The 16,832-nt window shown below is 56.0% G+C and overlaps 1 protein-coding gene across 1 annotated transcript in view; it reads left to right on the top strand.

Moving 5' to 3' along the window:
- Positions 1-4,051: 4,051 nt before the first annotated feature.
- The window catches only part of Trpv4 (transient receptor potential cation channel subfamily V member 4), a 36,388-nt gene continuing 23,607 nt past the window's right edge, over positions 4,052-16,832 (top strand). Inside the window, exon 1 of the mRNA XM_063225823.1 lies at positions 4,052-4,197. The gene's annotated coding sequence lies outside the window, so the exon portion shown is untranslated. The remainder of the gene's footprint in view (positions 4,198-16,832) is intronic.

Below are 16,832 nucleotides of genomic sequence, written 5' to 3'. Positions count from 1 at the left end.
TTGTAACATGGTCCGCCTGTGGCTGTGCCAGAGGAGGGAGCCAAGATGGTGTGAGTGCTGCACCCACCCCAGGGAGCAGCCTGCATACAGACAAAGGCGAATGAGGAGGGACAGGCTGCGGGTTCTTCTGAGGAGCTTCAGTCTTTGCTTTCCTGTCCATCGCAGACCATTGGCCTCCTGATGGGGACTTGCATGGGACACTGCTGTAAGCTCTAGCCCTTGGGCTGGACCTTTCAATCTCTAGCATGCAGACACCCTCTGCATGCCCCCTCACTTGACTTTGTAATTTCTTTTTTGGGGGGCGGGTGTACCGGGAATCGAACTCATGACCTCACACTTGCCAGGAAGGCCCTTGTGCTGCTGAGCTAAATCCCCACCTCCTCTAATTTCCTATATATTTATATAGCTTGTATTATATCTGTCTCTCCAGTGAACCCTGAGTGATACATTTGCCATCTTCTGGACTCAGCAGCTCTTGCCTGCAAAATGGGGGCATTAATGCCAGCTACGCAGGCTAGCTAGGAAGGACGATGCTGAGTTACACAGGAAGAGACGTTATATAAACCTGGGACGGGAAGGCGGATGGGAGAGGATGTGAAGTTGGGGGAAGCATGGAGTCCCCCTGAGAGTATGCTCTGTACTGCATAACAATGTTTCGGTCAGCCACGACAGACCACATAAGCCATGGTGGTTATGTCACTAGACTGTAAAGCCTCGAGACAGCCTCACCCCATTTATCTGACATTTTGAGACAAGGTCTCACTAAGTTGTCCAGATGGGACTCGAACTTGCAATGCTCCTGCCTCATCTTCCCTAAATGCTGGGGTTACAGGCACGTGCCCCTGTGCCTGGCATGACGGGCGTTTCCATTTGTGTGGATGTGGCTTGTAGCTCCCCTGGCTTTGTTCCCCGGTGTGGTCACTCCTCACTTGGCCTTTTGAGGAACTGCCCGACGAAGTTCTCCACAGCAGCTGCTCTGCCTCACGTTCTGGCTTCTCCAAAGCCTCGCCCGCCCTCTTTGCTCTGGCTTTTTGAGGCCACGTCCTGCTGTCTGTGCTACCCAGAGGGCCAGCTGGGCTTGCCTGCAAATCCTCCCAATAGTGGCTCTCAGACAGGTGGCCTGTCAGTGTCCTTTTCCAAAAAAATGGTGTCAGCAGATGGCCTGGACCTGCAGCAGGGCCATGCTAACTGCGAAGCGAGGTGCACAGGTTGTGTTTTTGTAACTGGGTGTCCTGGCTTTTATGAGACTCCCTGAGACTCCGGCCTGTCAGGCTCATTGAGCTCTCCCCAGCACCTGCCCCAGGCTTTGCATATGGAAGGTATGCTGAGTCTAGTGGGCATACCTGTAACCCCAGCCCTCCGGGAGGCTGAGACAGGAGAATCACAAGTTCAAGCCCAGCCTGGGAAATTCAGCAACTCAATGAGAGCCTGTCTCAAAATGAATGAAAATAGAAAGGGCTGGGGTAAAGTCTTAACTGACTGAGTATATTTTGCACTCAATCTGAAGTGGCACAGAGAAAATAAGAGCGATCAAGAGACAGAGGAGGAGGCCTCTAATGTGGGCATGAGAGCTTCCCGGGGCTGGGGGTACAGAGCTCTCACAGCAGAACACAGGAGTGGGGCTACTTTTACCAGTGTTGGCTGGGGGAGGAGTTTGGGAGGTGGGCAAAAGACATATTAACCTTTTTAACCGCTGATTTGATGGAGCCTCTCTGTCTGTGTAAAACAGAAGAAGAAAGGTTTACTGGGGGCTGGAGGCAGAGGTTTGGGTGGTTGTGGAGTCCTGGGACTGGAGACCGCTCAGCCCACACCCAAAAAGGGAGCGGGAGGTTTATCTCTGGAATGAGAAGGAGAATGCAGAAGTAACTCTTGGAGAGATAAGTTTTTTCTCTGGGTTCAGTACCAAGTTGGGAGGATGTAGCTAAACCCCAGGCTAGCAGAACCTACTGGTAACTTGGTGAGAAGTTCCTGGGTACTGAAAGAAAAATTTGCTCTTAAGGTTTTGTTTTGTTTACACGGTGCTGGAGGCCAAACCTAGGGACTTATGCAGGCTTCGCAAGGGCTCAAGAGCCATGTCCCCAGCGCCTCTTAACTTTTTAAGGGCATATGGGGCTGGGGATTTAGCTCAGCAGCATAAGCACCCGCCCTGCAAGCAGGCGGTCATGAGTTCGATCCCCGGTACGGGGTGGGGGGGGGGGAAACACTTTTTAAGGGCATAGTTCAGCGGCATTAAGAACATTCATACTGTTGTGTGACTGTCACTACCATCTCCAGGACTCTTTCCATCTTGCAAAACTGAAATTCCGTGCCCAGTACAGAAAAATTCCCTGTTCGCCCCCCTCCCAACAGTTCCATCAACCAGACTCTTCAAAAGCACCTGCTAAGTCTCAGTCCTGTAGTCTGCAACAAGACAGACCTGGCAGCAGTGTCTGCTGCCTCAGAGTGACGAATACCCCTTGAAGGGAGGAAACTGAGGCAGGAGCGAGGCGCTTGTCTGCAGGTCCCACTTAATCAGTGGCAGGGGAGGGCTCAAAGCCACTTATCAGGAGCAGAGCCCCAGTGCCAACACCCTAACCCAAGGTAAGCGTCTTGCTGCGGGGTCTCCATCTGTGATGTCAGGGCTGGCAGACAGGCTTTCCCTGGGAGGTGCAAGGGCTGTGTACATTCCGCGCCACTGCCAAAGAGCTGCTGGCTCTGTGGGAGGCTGGGGCCACCCACAGAGAAAAGTTCCCCTCCCCCAGCCTCCGCAGCAGCTCGAAGGCCCACTGTCCCCTCCAGGCCTCAGTTCCCATCTGCAGGGTGGGCCCAGCAATCCCTACCTCAAAGCCTGGAGATCAGTTTGGCAATCCCTTCTTCCTCCGCCACAATCAGTTGTTTTGTTTTGCTTTGCCATCCTGGGGGTCGAACTTAAGGGAACTCTACCTCTGAGCTACATCCCCAGACCATAAAAAACAATTTTCAAAAAAAATTTTAAATTTCTTATTTTTTATTTTTGAGACAGGGTTTCGCTAAATTGCCCAGGCTGGTCTGCAGTGTACTGTGCTCCTGTCTCGGCCTCCTGAACACTGGGATTACAGGCTTGTGTCACCGTGCCCAAGCATATCAGTGAGTTAATTATGAAGATTTGTTTCTTTGTAAATGTTTTGCCCTGGGGGCTCTGAAAATTGTGTTCAGGGGTTTTTGTTTTGTTTTCTACCCCTCCCTACTTTCTTTCCAACAAGTCTGAACCTCTCCTTTGCATCGGATGAATCTCCTGGAGGATGCCACTATTTGCAAGCCAGGAAGGAAGGCCACATCTTACCATCTGATCAACTGGGGTCATGTCAAATTAATGAAATAATAATGACAAAAATGACCAGCATCCCCAACCTCTGCACAGATGTAGTGCTTGAGCATCTTCGTTGTGGTTTTCATACTCAACTGGCAACTAAGGCCACTGAGGCACCGAGCTGAGGGACTTCTAGGCCACATTGACTGGTGAGTCACACAGCTGCATTTGTACCGAGTCTGGCTCCGGAGCTCAGGACGTTTCCAACTAGGGTTTCCAGCTAGCTTTTGTGGAAGTGAGGTAGCCAAGCAGACCCAAGCTAGGTAGAAGAAACGGCTGCATATTGGAACCTACCTTTGTCACCCATGAGAAAGTGGGGCTTTGTTCTTTTGCTCTGTGCATGCCAGGTTCTGAGCTAAACCCTGCACCTAGAGCGGTGACAGAGACAAGCTCTCAGCTGTTTATTGAGGGACTGTGCCCGAGGCACAGGTGCCACCACAGTTAGGCTGGGAGCTCCTGACAGCAGGGACCTGCTGCGGACCAATCGGCTGAATGGATGAATGGATGAATCAGTGGACGCGCCTTGTAAGCTGGAACCAGCCAGGACGCCCACTACCCGTCGCAGAGGGCTCCAGATCATGAATTAAGAAACGCCAAGTCGCGTGCATCGAGAGAGCCCTCTCCAGCGAACGCCCGCCCCTCTACCCGAGCATCAGCAGGCCCGATTTTCGGCAGGAAACCGAGAACCTGGTCCCAGCCCTGCAGAAGCGGGCGGTGGGCGTGGTGCCGGCCAGGGGCGCGGCCGCGGGAACCCGAGCCGAGCCGGGCCGGGAGGAGGGACGCGGGCAGGCGGGCAGGCGGGCGCCGGGCGCCGGCCGGGATTCAGGAAGCGCTGCGCTGCTGGCCGCCGGCGCCCAGCCGTCCCGGAGGTGAGTGGCTCGGGCCGGGAGGAACGGCCGCCGAGGACCCCTCGCGCCCCTGGGGTCGACCCCCTGGCCCGCTCGGCCCCGGTGGTGGGGGGTCTGAGACTCCGAAGTCTGGGTGCAGGAGAGCTGAGGGGCGGGAGGCCGCCTCCCGCTGGATGCCCTTGGCCGAGCTTGCTGGGCCTGGGCCGGGTCACCTGTGAAATGGGCCCCTGCCGGTGCAGATCCGGGTTCCTGACCTACCTGGGAAGGCTCTGTACCCTGGGGGCTCAGAGGAGGGTGGGGGCCAGAGGGCGCTGAGGTTTGCCTTAGGCCAGTGAGGTTGGAGGGGACGGGAAGCCTGGAACTTCAAAGGCCGCTTCTTAGTTAAGGAGGCCCTAGCTGTGGCTCAGGTAGTCTCTGGGGACAGGGAGAGAGCCCTCCCATACACCCCCTTGCCTGGAAAGCCCAGCACAGAGCCACTGATGGCTGTCCTGCACCCTGGTGTGGGCAGGCACCGGCCTTCCCCATCTTGCAGAGGAAACTGAGGCTCAGCTGGGTGTGTAGCAGGGGCTGTCTGGCTAGAGTTCTCCCCACCAGGCCAGGTGGCCTGTCCCAGGTCCAGTTGTGTATACGGGGTGTGCACACAGGGAGTGCCGGGAAGTGATGGGCAGGAGGTGGCTTTGTGGTTACTTGGGCTTGGGGGGGGCAGTGCTGCGAACCTCTGAAATTTTAAGCCCATGTCTGGTGCGAGCTTTGTCCTGGGGTGTTAAGAATCACTGGAGAAGTTACCCTTGACCGTGGGGGCAGGGCAGGGTATGAACCTGGGTCCTCTCATCTGTCCTGTGAGGCGCAGCCCTGGGCTGTCTGGAGGAGCTCAGGCACCGAGTACCCAGGGGCCTGTTGATCCCGAACTTCAGCAGAGGACCGTTTTGTAGCTCCTTCTGTTTGAAGACTGGTGGGCACCTGAAAGGCTGGGGACTCCTCCTTCCCATCTTGTATGAGTGGCACAGACAGCAGAGGCTCCCAAGCCCAGAGGTCCAGCAGCAGCCCTGGTTCAGTCTGGCTCACTCCTGCAATCAGGGCTGGTCACTCTGGAGGAGGGATTAACCAAGGAATGACTGGTAAGAGGACGGGAGGTTCCCCACGGAAATGCAGCCACCTGACATCGGGAAAGGGGCTCAGAGGCTCCTCCAGCCTCAGCTGGCCGGCGCCAGGCCTCAGCAGCCTCCCCGGCCCCCACAGTCTCTCCTCAAAGCCCTCTTGTGCCCGGATCCAGTCTTGCTGTAGCCCGAGGATGAGAATGGAAGAGGGCTGCCCTTGTCAAAGCTGTGGCCTCCAGGTGGGCGGCACCCCTGGCCAGCTGTGGGCCCCTAGCAAGGTGCGCAGGGGGCGGGGGCGGGGCTAGCAGTGCTGTGGGATGAATGGGGCCAGAAGGAGGGTGGGCAGAGCTGGGAGTGGTGGGTGAGTCTTAGGTCACACTGGCTGCATCTTGAAGAACAATGCAGAGTTAGAGGAAAGGGCATTCGGGTAAAGGCACTGGCACTCGCTGAGACTTGACTTTTACCTGTCACCAGGTGGGAAGGGCTAGTGTTTGTGGAGCAGAGAAATCCCTTCTGTCTAGCAGATCAGGGATCAGGTAGGTGGGGGCGAAGTCAGACCCGCAGTGGGAGCCATGGTTGTTTGTGTGTTCTGGAACGTTCCCTCTGGGTGGAGAGGGGAAAAGGTTGCAGGAGGTTGGACAGGGAGGCCCGTTGGTGCCCAGGCTGGGGAGGTGGCCCAAGTCCTGGGCTAGGGAGTTCAGCGGGGAACTCAGGAAGTGATGCAGGAGGCCACAAGGCCTGGCCTCCTGTCCTGCGATGGGGTAGTGACCTGTAAATATCAATTGCATGGTTCGTCTTCTGAAGAAACACTGTTTTTCGGAGCTGGTGGTGCTGGGGATTGAACCGGAGCTTTTCCTATGCCACTGTTGCTGTATGCTGAGCTCTACCCCCGCCCCTAACCCGTGCTTCTGAGAGGACCCGAGTCCTTTGAGCTTCGTGCATTCCCAGGACAGTGGGGTTCACGGATGTGGGTGTCGGTAGCTCTCACAGGCCCTGGGTTGCTGTCTGCCTCACTTTCCCCTATTTGACTTTGGGGAAAAATACTTTAATTCCTTTTTTTCCCATCACTGAGGGGAGCCAGAGGACATTTATTTCATGCCACAGGACCTTCTAGAATGTTCCACATTGCTGATTTAGAGTGGAATTCAATTCTGTTAAAGATTAATTCAGATCTCTTGAGATAGCTGCGGTCCTGGGCCCTGTGGCTGCTGCTTTTAATTCTGAGTACAAGGTCCTCTGCTTTAGCCAGCCATGGGCTGTGTTAGCAGTTACTAAATTATCACAGAAGCAAGGATTTATTGAGCACTTACTGTGTTTCAGGTGCAGAACCAAGCATTCTTGGGGCATTAAGGTACAAAACTATGATTGTACCCATTCTTCAGAAGAAAGACCTGAGCTCTGGGGAGGTGAAGTCAATTACCTAGGCTCTGTCAGCTGGGAAGGGGCAGAGCTGGGATCTGAATCCTTTTAGTCTGATCCCAAACCTCTACCCATAACTCACAGGTGACTTGTCTGCATTTGTTGGGACCCTTCTGGGGTGCTCAGAATGAGAAGAGATGCTATGCAGCACAGAGGTGAGGATTTGAACCATTCAGAAGGCTGAGGCAAGAGGGTTGCAAGTTCTGGAAGTGCAGCTCAGTGGTAGAGCCCTTCCCTGACACATGCAAGCCCCTAGCAATGCAAAGCAAAACATATACCCTAGAATTGTTCAGAAAGGCTGAGGCCTGATGTTAGGGGATATTCCCTAATCCAGAAAGCCTGGAGGCTTTCACCTGAGTAGAAGCTCAGTTCCCTCATCTGGCCAAGGAACTCTCAGTCCCCGTTTGCAAGAATGGTCCAGGGCACACAGCTGAGTTCCAAGCACGGGCCCTGCTCACCCTGTGCTACTCCCTGTCCTGGGTGAGCCCACTCCAGGGTGAGTTTCCTGGCATTCTCCAAGGGCCCCTTCATGCCAGGCAATGGCAGGACAAAGCTGGACTTGCACTGGGATCGAGGGTGATGCTTTTCCAGCCATGAAGTATTTATGGGTGTTGCCTGTGAGCCAAGAAATGTCAACATTTCTGACTTTGCCAAGGTAATGCTTCACAGTTAGGGCCCGAGCCCCGTTGCCTGGGTTCAAGTCCTGGTTCCCTTTGCCCTTTGGCCTCAGTTTCTTCTTCTGTACAATGGAGACGTGAGGGTGCCTGTAGACAGTGTCCAGCCCAACATGAGCTATTCAGTTTATAACCGACAGCAGTCACCTCCTCACTGTGATGGTACCACAGCCTCACCCCGTGGACATGCAGGGGCAGTGATGCCAAACCCACTGGACAGCTGAGGAAACCGGGTCTCAGAGCGGGATATAATTTACTGGTTCATGGCAGGCATGGACCCAGAAGGCATACAAGTGACTCTGGTCCCCTTGGGTCCCAGAAAAGCCACCGCCTGGCTCAGCTTCCTGCCTAGAAAGCCATTCTGGACTCACTTGGAGCGTGACCCGCCTTGGTTCACTTCCCAGCTGTGCCGCTCGGTGCTATGTGTGCTCAGAAAGTGGCTTCGCCTCTGTGTCTCTGAAGTTGCCACCCAGGATTTGCTGTAGGTCAGTTTTCCCGGCTCGGGGTAATTCGGGTTATTCTGGCTGCCACTCCTGCCGTGGCCTGGACCCCCTGCCCCGGGAGCCCTGGGTCCCTGGGCTGGCCAGGCAGGAATGAGGAAGGGAGGCAGCCCCTCCTTTTACCGTGACTCCGACTTCCTTCCTCCCTCTGAGCCCTTGCCTGGCCTCAGCTTCCCCTTTCTGTCCCCAGCCTTGGCTGCCGCGGGCTGTGTGCCCCTGAGGAGGCGACCCCACCTCTCTGAGCGTGTTTCCTCAGTGGTAAGGGAGAGTCACGGGAGGCCACGGCTGGCTGGCGTACAGGAAGCCTTGCAGTCGGCTCCAGTGAGCTCAGGGTGTTGGAAAGGCCCCAGCAGGAGGCAGGGGCGTGGGGGCAGACAGGCGGCGTTCACCCACGGGAATACTCTTATTTTTCTTTGGGTAGTGAGTAACGGCACCCTCCCCCTCACTCACCACCTCCCGTGCCTGCACAAAGGGGCCCTGTCTCCCTGGGCGCCAGCTTTCCCCTGTGGGTGGGGTGGCCTGGGTTCTACCCCACTGACCAGGAAAGCTGACCACCTTCGGGGACAACTCTGGGTGTGTGTGAGATGGGGGTGGGCCACAGGGGTCTGGGAAGACCTCAGCAGATGAGGGTGGGACGGGCATCAGCCTGGTTCCCTCTTGCTTTCTTTTGGCACAGAATAGGGAAAAGGTAGGAAGGGAAGCAGTGGGAGAGGGGAGGAGGGAAAGAAAGGTCAAGCCAGGAAGCCAGAGGCATCAGGAGACACCACCTCTCACATACAGACTCTGGCTCTGAGATCCAGTGGGCTTGCTGAGCCTCAGTTTCTTCATCAGCAAAATGGGCTCATGGCAGCTGCCCTCATGAGGAATGCTGGGTCTCAGATCAGAGAGCCCTGCATGTAGTAGGTACTCAGTAAACCGTTCAAGGATGGGAGGGGGAAGTCAGCTTGTAGGTTTCTGGGTAGGGAGTCTGCTGGAAGGAGGGGTACAGCTATGCTTTACTTTGTTTCTTTCATTTCCATTCATTCATTCCGTGAAGGCCTTGATGAGCTCTGAAGCACCAGGTCCCATTTGAGGCCTGAGGGACTCAGCAGGGAGCAGAACAGAAGACAGCCCCACACCTTTCATTCTCGATGTCACTCCTTCTGCTTGGAGGCCACTTTAGGAGACCAAACAACCACTCATGGGGACTGGCATCAGCTCCCTTCCAGAGATGTGGAAATGGGGGCTCTGGGGTTGAAGTGATCCACCTGGGGTCTGAGTTACTGCTGGCACAGCCCAGATTCATACTGTGATCCTGGCTCTGTGCAGCACCCCACTCCTATCTCCAATGCCAGCCTGCCCCGGGGTCTCCAGGGGCGTGGTGCTGAGAAGGGTCACCTTGGGGAACCTCCTAGGCCAGCAGGGAGGAGCTCAGATGGATTCAACAGCAGATAGCTGTGACCTCAGCTGGGTCTCTGGGACTCTGGGCCTCGGTTTGCTCATCTGTAAAGTGGGGTGTTCGCCACGCCTCCCTCCGTGTGAAAGCGCTGGCTCAGCATGTGCGGGCACTGGAGAAATGTCAGCCCCGCCCCTTTTACTCCTGGGACTCAGTTTCTTTCCCTGGGTGTGGAGATGGTAGCATCTAACTTCCAGAGCTGTGATTTGGTTTACCATAGGCACAAGGTGCTGTGTGAAGTCTCAGGCCTTGGCCTCAGCCTGATTCCAAGCAGTTGGCAAGCAGCAGAGTCTGGAGCCTACAGTTGCCTGGGGCTGCAGGTTAGGCCGCTGGACGGCGAGGACCTGCCAGGCTTTCTGCGGCCGTGCGTTCCCTTCCTGGGCCCTCCCTGGCCTTTTCTTCCCAAGCGCTGCTCTTCACTCTGCTTGGGCATCCTGGGCACTGCCACGCACAGCGTGGGAGCAGGGTGCATGCATGAGTGGGTGCTCTCCCATGCTGTGTGGGCCTCCGTCTCCCTGACAGCTGTCCAGAGACAGCAAGAGCCGGAAATGGGGCAGTAAGAAAATCCTTTCCGGAGGCCAAGTCTCTGTGGGGTCCCGAGCCCTGGCCTTGGGGCTGGGAAGCCTGGATTCTCAAACCTGCCCTGCCCTGCCTGCCCTGTCTGGGCCTCATCTTCCCCTGCTGTAAATTTGGGGAGGTTAGCAGTGATCGCAGAGCAGCGGCTGCTTATTAGACACTTACTGTGTGCCAGGCTCTGCGCTAAATGCTTGGGTTATGGAATTTAATCCTCACCACAGTCCTCTGGGCTAAGAGCTGCTATTGTATTTTTTAATTAACGTGTGAATATACAGTACATTAAATAATTATGGAGCGGGCAATAATTATTACTCCCATTTTACAGAAGAAACCAAGGCCTCGAGGAGAGAAGCGAGTTGCTGAAGGACATAAACCCAGCAAGTGGCGCGTAGGAAGCAGAACACACGTGTGTGTGTGTGTGTGTGTGTGTGTGTGTGTGTGTGTGTGTTCGTACACGTGCATACTAGGCAAGCCTTGTGCTGCTGAACTACATCTCCAGTCCCTGGACCATGTTTTGAGCTTCAAAGTCCTCTCCAGGGACTGAGACGGTTCTCCAGGAGAGGGTTTGGGCCAGGGTGAAGAGGGCCCTTTTCTGGGAATGGAGCTGAGTGGCCTGTGTCTGCTCTGAGGAGGCTGTCTGAGAGGGTGGCATCCCAGGATCGTGCTTGGATGGGAGGAGACCTAAAGGGGGACCCAAGGCACCTTCGTAACCTTGGGCTCCTACTGTATGCAGCTTCCTGAGCTAGCCTTAGCGTGTGTTGAATCCTCTTGGTTCCCGTGATGCCACGAGGAAGCTGAGCCTTGGGTAGGAAAGTGACTTAGTGACTCCAAGGTCACCAAGGCGAGCCAGGCTACTTGGATGTAATTCACCTGGCACACAACTGGCCTTTAACGCATACAGTTTGGCAGTCCATGTGGTCAGATTTGTATGGATATTACTACTTTTTTTTGTCTTTTTCCTTTTTATCGGAACCGGGGATTGAACTCACGACTGCCTGCTTACAAGGCAGGAGCTTATGCTGCTGAGCTAAATCCCCAGCCCTGATTTTACTTTCTAGTTCCAGAATATTTTCATCACCCCCAAAAGGACCGCATACCCACAAGCAGTCACTGTGCCCCTCCCGGCCCCTGGCAACAGTGCTGTGCTTTTGTCTCCATGGACCTGCATGTCTGGGGCTCTGGCTATAAATGGAACCCTGTACTGTGTGGCTTTTGTGTCTGCACAGGGCATGCTCTCCATCATTAAGCCACACTGTGCCGTTTGGCTCCCAATCCAAGACAGGTACCCCTGGGACTGCTAGGGTCCCAGGGAGAGCCTGGAGAGCTGTCTGCATGCCCTGCCGGCGTCCCCTAGCCCTCCCGGGTTTGCAGAATAACCCCGTGAGTGGTGAAGCCTTGCTGGCACTTTGCTCTGCGGGGCCCTGTGAGGCACAGACCTGCCCCACCTGGGTGGTGTGAGCATTGAGGGGGACGCCCTCCCAGATGGGGAGGGGACCCAGCAGGATACTGGGCCTCTGTCTGCTCTGGACAGGCGGCTAGTGTGCAGCAACAGGAAGTGGGCTGGGCTGAGACCTACTAGGTAAATACTGGCCGGGGAAGGTGCCCAGTGTGGCTCGATGCCCCCCACTGCCACCCGCCAGGGGCTGGGAGCCTTGGGCAGGCTGGCAGGAGGCAGGTTTCGCCTGGCCAAGGACCGGGTGCCCAGCTGGCTGCTCCCAGTGATGCTACTCCAGGTGGCTGCTGTGTGCTCCTCTCCGGCCTGGGTCCAGCCACTCTGCCTTCTCTGACCGTCTTGCCATCCTTGGTCCTTAGTCTGTTTGTCCATCTCCCCACAATACTTGTAATTGTATGCTGTCCATCACTGCACATGTTTCAAGCTGGCATCAGGCCGTGTTGCCACACTCCTCTGTGAGTGACTGTGCCCTTGGCAGCTGCTACGGAAGCCCTGTAAGAGACCAAGAAAGGCCAGGTGCCTGTCTCAGGGTCACCTGTCTCACAGTTCTAGTCCCGATTCCCTTCTCTGGAGCCAGGCCACATCGGACAAGTGATTTTTTCTCTCTGAGCCTCAGTTTCCTCCCCGGACAGGAGCAGGAGGGGCAGGGCACACCGACAGCGCTTGCTCTCCAGCACCAGCAAATCTTATGGTCTGTGTCCTCTCGGGCCTTTTCCACCCACATTAGCCTCTCTGGGACTGACCAGTGGCCAGCCCTCATAGTCATGTTTATCTGAGGGCAGCGCAGGAAGTGGGGTCCCATAGATCACCAAGGAGCCCAGGATGGGGCCCAGAGGGAACACGCTGGGTTTGCCTGGGAGTCGGAGCCCTTCCCTGAGTTCTGGCTACTGCGGAGCACCACCCCTCCCCCACTGTCCCCTCCCCACCCCGCCGTCTTCCTGCCTTTCTTCTTCTGGTGCCTCGGGCTGTACCCGGCCCCAGTGTGCCCAGCGACTTCCCTACCTCGTCCTCCATATGGCTTCTGCTTTTTATCCCATTCTGCGTGTCAAGGCCAAATGCTCCTGCCCCCAGACCTGCCCACGTTCCTCCCATCGGGGTTGGTGCTGTTCCCCTGGGCTCACGCTTCTGCTTTCCTTCCCTTTTTTTCTTTTTTCCTTCAGTACCAGGAATTGAATCCAGACTCTTATTACTGAGCTATATCTGGCCTTTTGTGCCCCCCCCCCACTTAACTTTTTGTTTTGGGACAGGGTATCACAAAGTCACCCAGGCTGGGCTTGAATTTGTGACCCTCCTGCCTCACACTCCCAGAGTGCCAGGATTACAGGAGAGTGTCACACGCCTGCTCTTCCTGCCCTTGTAGTCTAACAAAGATATTCATTGCTGCCCCATCCTGACCCATCATAATGCTAAATGCTGGGGATACAGAAGACATGAAATAGCCCTCACTGCGTGGTACTAAACCTCTAGAAGGGAGGAGGAAGATAAACAGAAAAATAGAAGAATAGAAGTAGAGTAAAAGTTTTATTATGGAAGGGCTGGAGGTGCAGCTCGACAGTAGAGCGCTTGTCTAGCATGCATGAGGCCCTGGGTCCATGCCCAGCACCCCTGCATGCAGACACACGTGCACGCACACACGCATGCACGCACATACACACTCACACACTTGCACTGAGCACGGTGAGGGGGTGGAGCCAGCCCGAGGAAGCAAAAGCCTGCTGGGCCCAGGGAGCCCAGCAAAGGCTGGAGGGAGAAGAAATCATCTGGGAGGTTTCACTGTGCCTTCTCAGGTGCCTTGCAAACAAGTGGCCCCTGGCAGACAGATGCCTGTTGGGAAACTGATCCCAGAGGGAGGGATCCAACTCCCCAAAACCCCCTCTCCTGGAGTGGAGCAGCTCCGCACGCCCAAACTTGCCCCCATCGTTAAGCAGCTTTCCTTGGTCATAATCAGGAGGTTGGGATTTGGGGGAGTCGTGCCAGTGTTTCCATGAGATCAGGCAAAGCCAGGGTAGCCATGAGGATGGGCCTCCTTCCACCCACCCGGCGGGGCTGGGGGCTGGGGGCTGGGGGCTGGCACAGGAGCCGGCTGCCTCACCGGACCCGGTTTTCTTAGAGAGCCTGCCACCGCTCTGCAGTTCGCTGTTTGTTGAGGTCTCACTCTGTGCCAGGCACTGGCTCAACTCCTAGACTCCTCACAGCGACCCTGGTGAGATCCCCAGCGGAGCTGAGGAAACAGGCTCAGCGAGGCTCAGTAACTGACTCAAACTCAGCCAGCTCCTGAGCAAGGGGGCTAGGACCGACCTCCTGATCCGTGGGACACCAGAATGCCCACTCCTTCTCTGTGCTGCTGCCCAGGAGCTACAGGAGCGAAGTGCAAGACTTTAAGCTGGGTTCCAAGGAGGCCAGAGGGCCCCGTTTGGAACAGAAAGGAAGTACTGGGAACTCTGGCTTGGTGCTGGGCCTCTCCGCCCTGGCCCCTTCACTGGCCACTCCTGTGCTCCTCTGGTGCACACAGCTCTTAAGCCTGTGGCTTGCTTTGTTTGGTTTATTCTGCTCCCTGTCGGAGGGTCAGCCCCGGGAGGGTCCCAGTTTTGCTCATAACTGGTGCAGTGCCTGGCACACAGTGGGTCCTCAACACACACTGGTTGACTAAATGAATAGATGAAGGGCTCCCAATCCTGCTCCCAGGCCTGGAATCCAGTTCCTCCTCTGCCCACTGTGCCCTGGCTGACATCTATGTGCAGTCTCTAGTGTGGTGTGTGTATTTTAAGCCAGGGTTTGGACACTAGGAACAGCACACTGGAAAGCCACCGCTGTGAATGCACACAGTTGCAAAGCTGCTGGAAGTGGGGTATCCCCACTCGTGCCTGGTGTGGGCCCTCTGGGGCTCCCCGCTGAGGGCATGTACAGTGTGCATGGAAACCCACGACACAGGAGATGCTGTACCCAGCCCCCAGCCTGCCTTCTCCTCCCAGCCCCTCTGCACTCCCCCCACCACTAGGCCGGCCTGAGCCTGGAATGTGTAATCACAGGCCTCGGGGAAAACTAGAACAGGGAGTGAACTCTGTCCCCAGCCACAGAGAACAGGGCAGCATTAGGGGAGGGAGCTGCCTCAGGGTGGCAGAGCAGGCCGCTTACAGGGGTACGTGTGTGTGTGTGTGTGTGTGTGTGAACACTCATGTACATGTGAGTACACAGATACTGTTTGGGGAGGATAAAAGGAGCCCAGAATTAGGCATTCAAAAACTTTTACAAGGCCATTTGTTCCCCAGTGGTCTCAGCCTCACTTTTCTTGGCTGTGAAATGGGAGCAGGACCCTAGCTTTGCTCACCTGGTTCCTGGGGGATCGATGAAGGACAGCTTGGGGTGGGGGTGGGGGCTGGTAGATTTTATCATGGGCTGTGAAATCCAAGGGTGTAGCACAGCAGCCTGTCAAGGGTAGGGGACGGGAGCAAGGCGACAGATGAGAACTGATCATAACGGAGATGATAAACTATGACCAGAAGCAACATCTGTCAAGTGCTTATCGTCACTCAAGGGACACTGGACCTTCTCATGGCATGAAAACCCTACTAAGGAGGAGCTATTATTGCAGCCTGTTTCACAGTTAGATAAACTGAGACTCAGAGAGATTACACTGGGCTGATCATAATAATTTTTCCCCTCCCAGCATGGTTGTGAGTTGGAAGTGAGACACGGGAGCTCAGCGTGGTGTCAGACACGAGGCCATGCCCAGTGGACTGAGGGGTCGGGAACCCTGGGCTCTGCAGCTGCGTGCCTGGGTTTAATCCTGGCTCTGTTGCTGACCTGCCTGAGTCACCTTAGCCCCTCTGGACCTCAGTGACTCCATCTGTAAAAGCAGAATGACTGCACACCCTACCCAGAGGGCAGGTTTCTTCGCCTCAGCCCCAGTCTGGCTCAGGGGTGGGTCTTCTCGTGGTGTGGAGCCCTCCTGTGTATTGTGGGGTATTCTGTGGCATCCTGGGTCTTGCCCCACTAGATGCCAGTGGTCCTCTCTCTCACACAGCTGTGACCACCAAACATGCCAACAGACACTGCCAAGTGTCCCTGGTCTAGAGTTGCAGGAGGATTGGATGAGACGGCCACGTGAGGCCCTCAGGCAGGTCCCTGGCAAAGTAAGAACTACATGGTCACAAGGACACTGCCACTTATTTTGCAGTTATTATTTTATCATAGCTCAAATGCTAATCATGGTCGCTGTGTAACCTGCCCAAGGCTGTGTACCAGCAGGTGAGGTGGTGCAGGGATTTGAACCCCAGGCTGGCTGACTCCGGAACTCCTGCATGCTGTCCAAGCTGGGCCTCCTTAGCAGTGGGGTGCAGGTGTGGACCCTCCCAGCTGTCTTGGCCTTGGGAGACTTCTAATGGGGCCTGGGGATATTAAATCCCAGATGGAGAGCCAGGTGCAGGTACAGGGATTACTGCAGAGAGGACAGCCCTGATCTCAGGGTCCCCAAGGTGGCAAAGAAGGCAGTGGCTGGGACAGTATAACACACACCCCTTCCGTGCCTGGGCCCCAATAAAACCCCTCCCTGCCTCAACATGATTCCCGCCCCCCATTCCTGGAGTGCAAAGGCCAGAGGACCCTGATGTGGCCCTGTCACTGCAGGGGCACAGAGGCCACACCTCCTGGGATGCCACTGGGTAGTGCCACTGAGTGGGGTCTCACATGCCTGGAACCTACGAGGCACAAGCACCCTGGTTTTACATGGGCAAACCAAGGCCCAAGAGAGGGAGGGAGTCATTCAAGGTCACACAGTAGTGGCTCCTTATCAGGGCCTGTCTGACTTCAGACCTGCACTCCTGACCCTTCCTTCCTCCTTGGGTGGTAATAACTGACAGCCCCCAGTTTAACTCCAGGCACATCCTGGATATGGTCGATCTCATTACCACTGCCTCCTGTGACTCTTGGAGAAGCTACTTCCATTATGCCCATTTTACAGAGGTGGAAACCGAGGCCCAGGAGCTCAAGTGACTGGCCTGAGGACACGTTATGTGTCACTAGGAGAGATGGGATAGAACTGGAGCCCGAAGGACACCCAGGTCCAGGTGCTGCCTCCCTGCTGGTGCCTGGCAGGCACTCTGACCCAGTGTGTCCCACCACGTCCCATGTCTTTGGCCCAGGCCTTCCCTCATAGCAACTGCAGAGCAAGCACAGTAAGAACCGGCTTGTTTGTGCCTATACGTACGTGTTGGTCGGGGACCCCACAAGAGACAGCTTTTCAGAATGTCCCTGGCTCCTGAGTGGGATGGAAAGAGTTCCAGGAAACTGGCGCTCGGTGCCCAGCCCCACCTGGCCCACTGTGTGCTGCCAAGGGCAGAAGGCCGGCAGCCAGCTGTCCTGCCCTCCCCTGCCCTTGCTGCTGGCTGAGCTTGGGCACGGGAGCCGGACCGACTCGCCCCTTCAGGCTGCGCGTCCGCCCCTCTGAAGGCCTCGGTGTCCTTCACCTCGGACACCTTCGTCTTAGAGCTCCTGATTCCCAAG

This window comes from Cavia porcellus, unplaced genomic scaffold (genome assembly GCF_034190915.1).
Source record: "Cavia porcellus strain 051 isolate PalLab524CR breed Dunkin Hartley unplaced genomic scaffold, mCavPor4.1 scaffold_16, whole genome shotgun sequence".
Lineage (NCBI taxonomy): Eukaryota > Metazoa > Chordata > Mammalia > Rodentia > Caviidae > Cavia > Cavia porcellus.
This window is presented reverse-complemented; position numbering and strand designations above follow the sequence as displayed.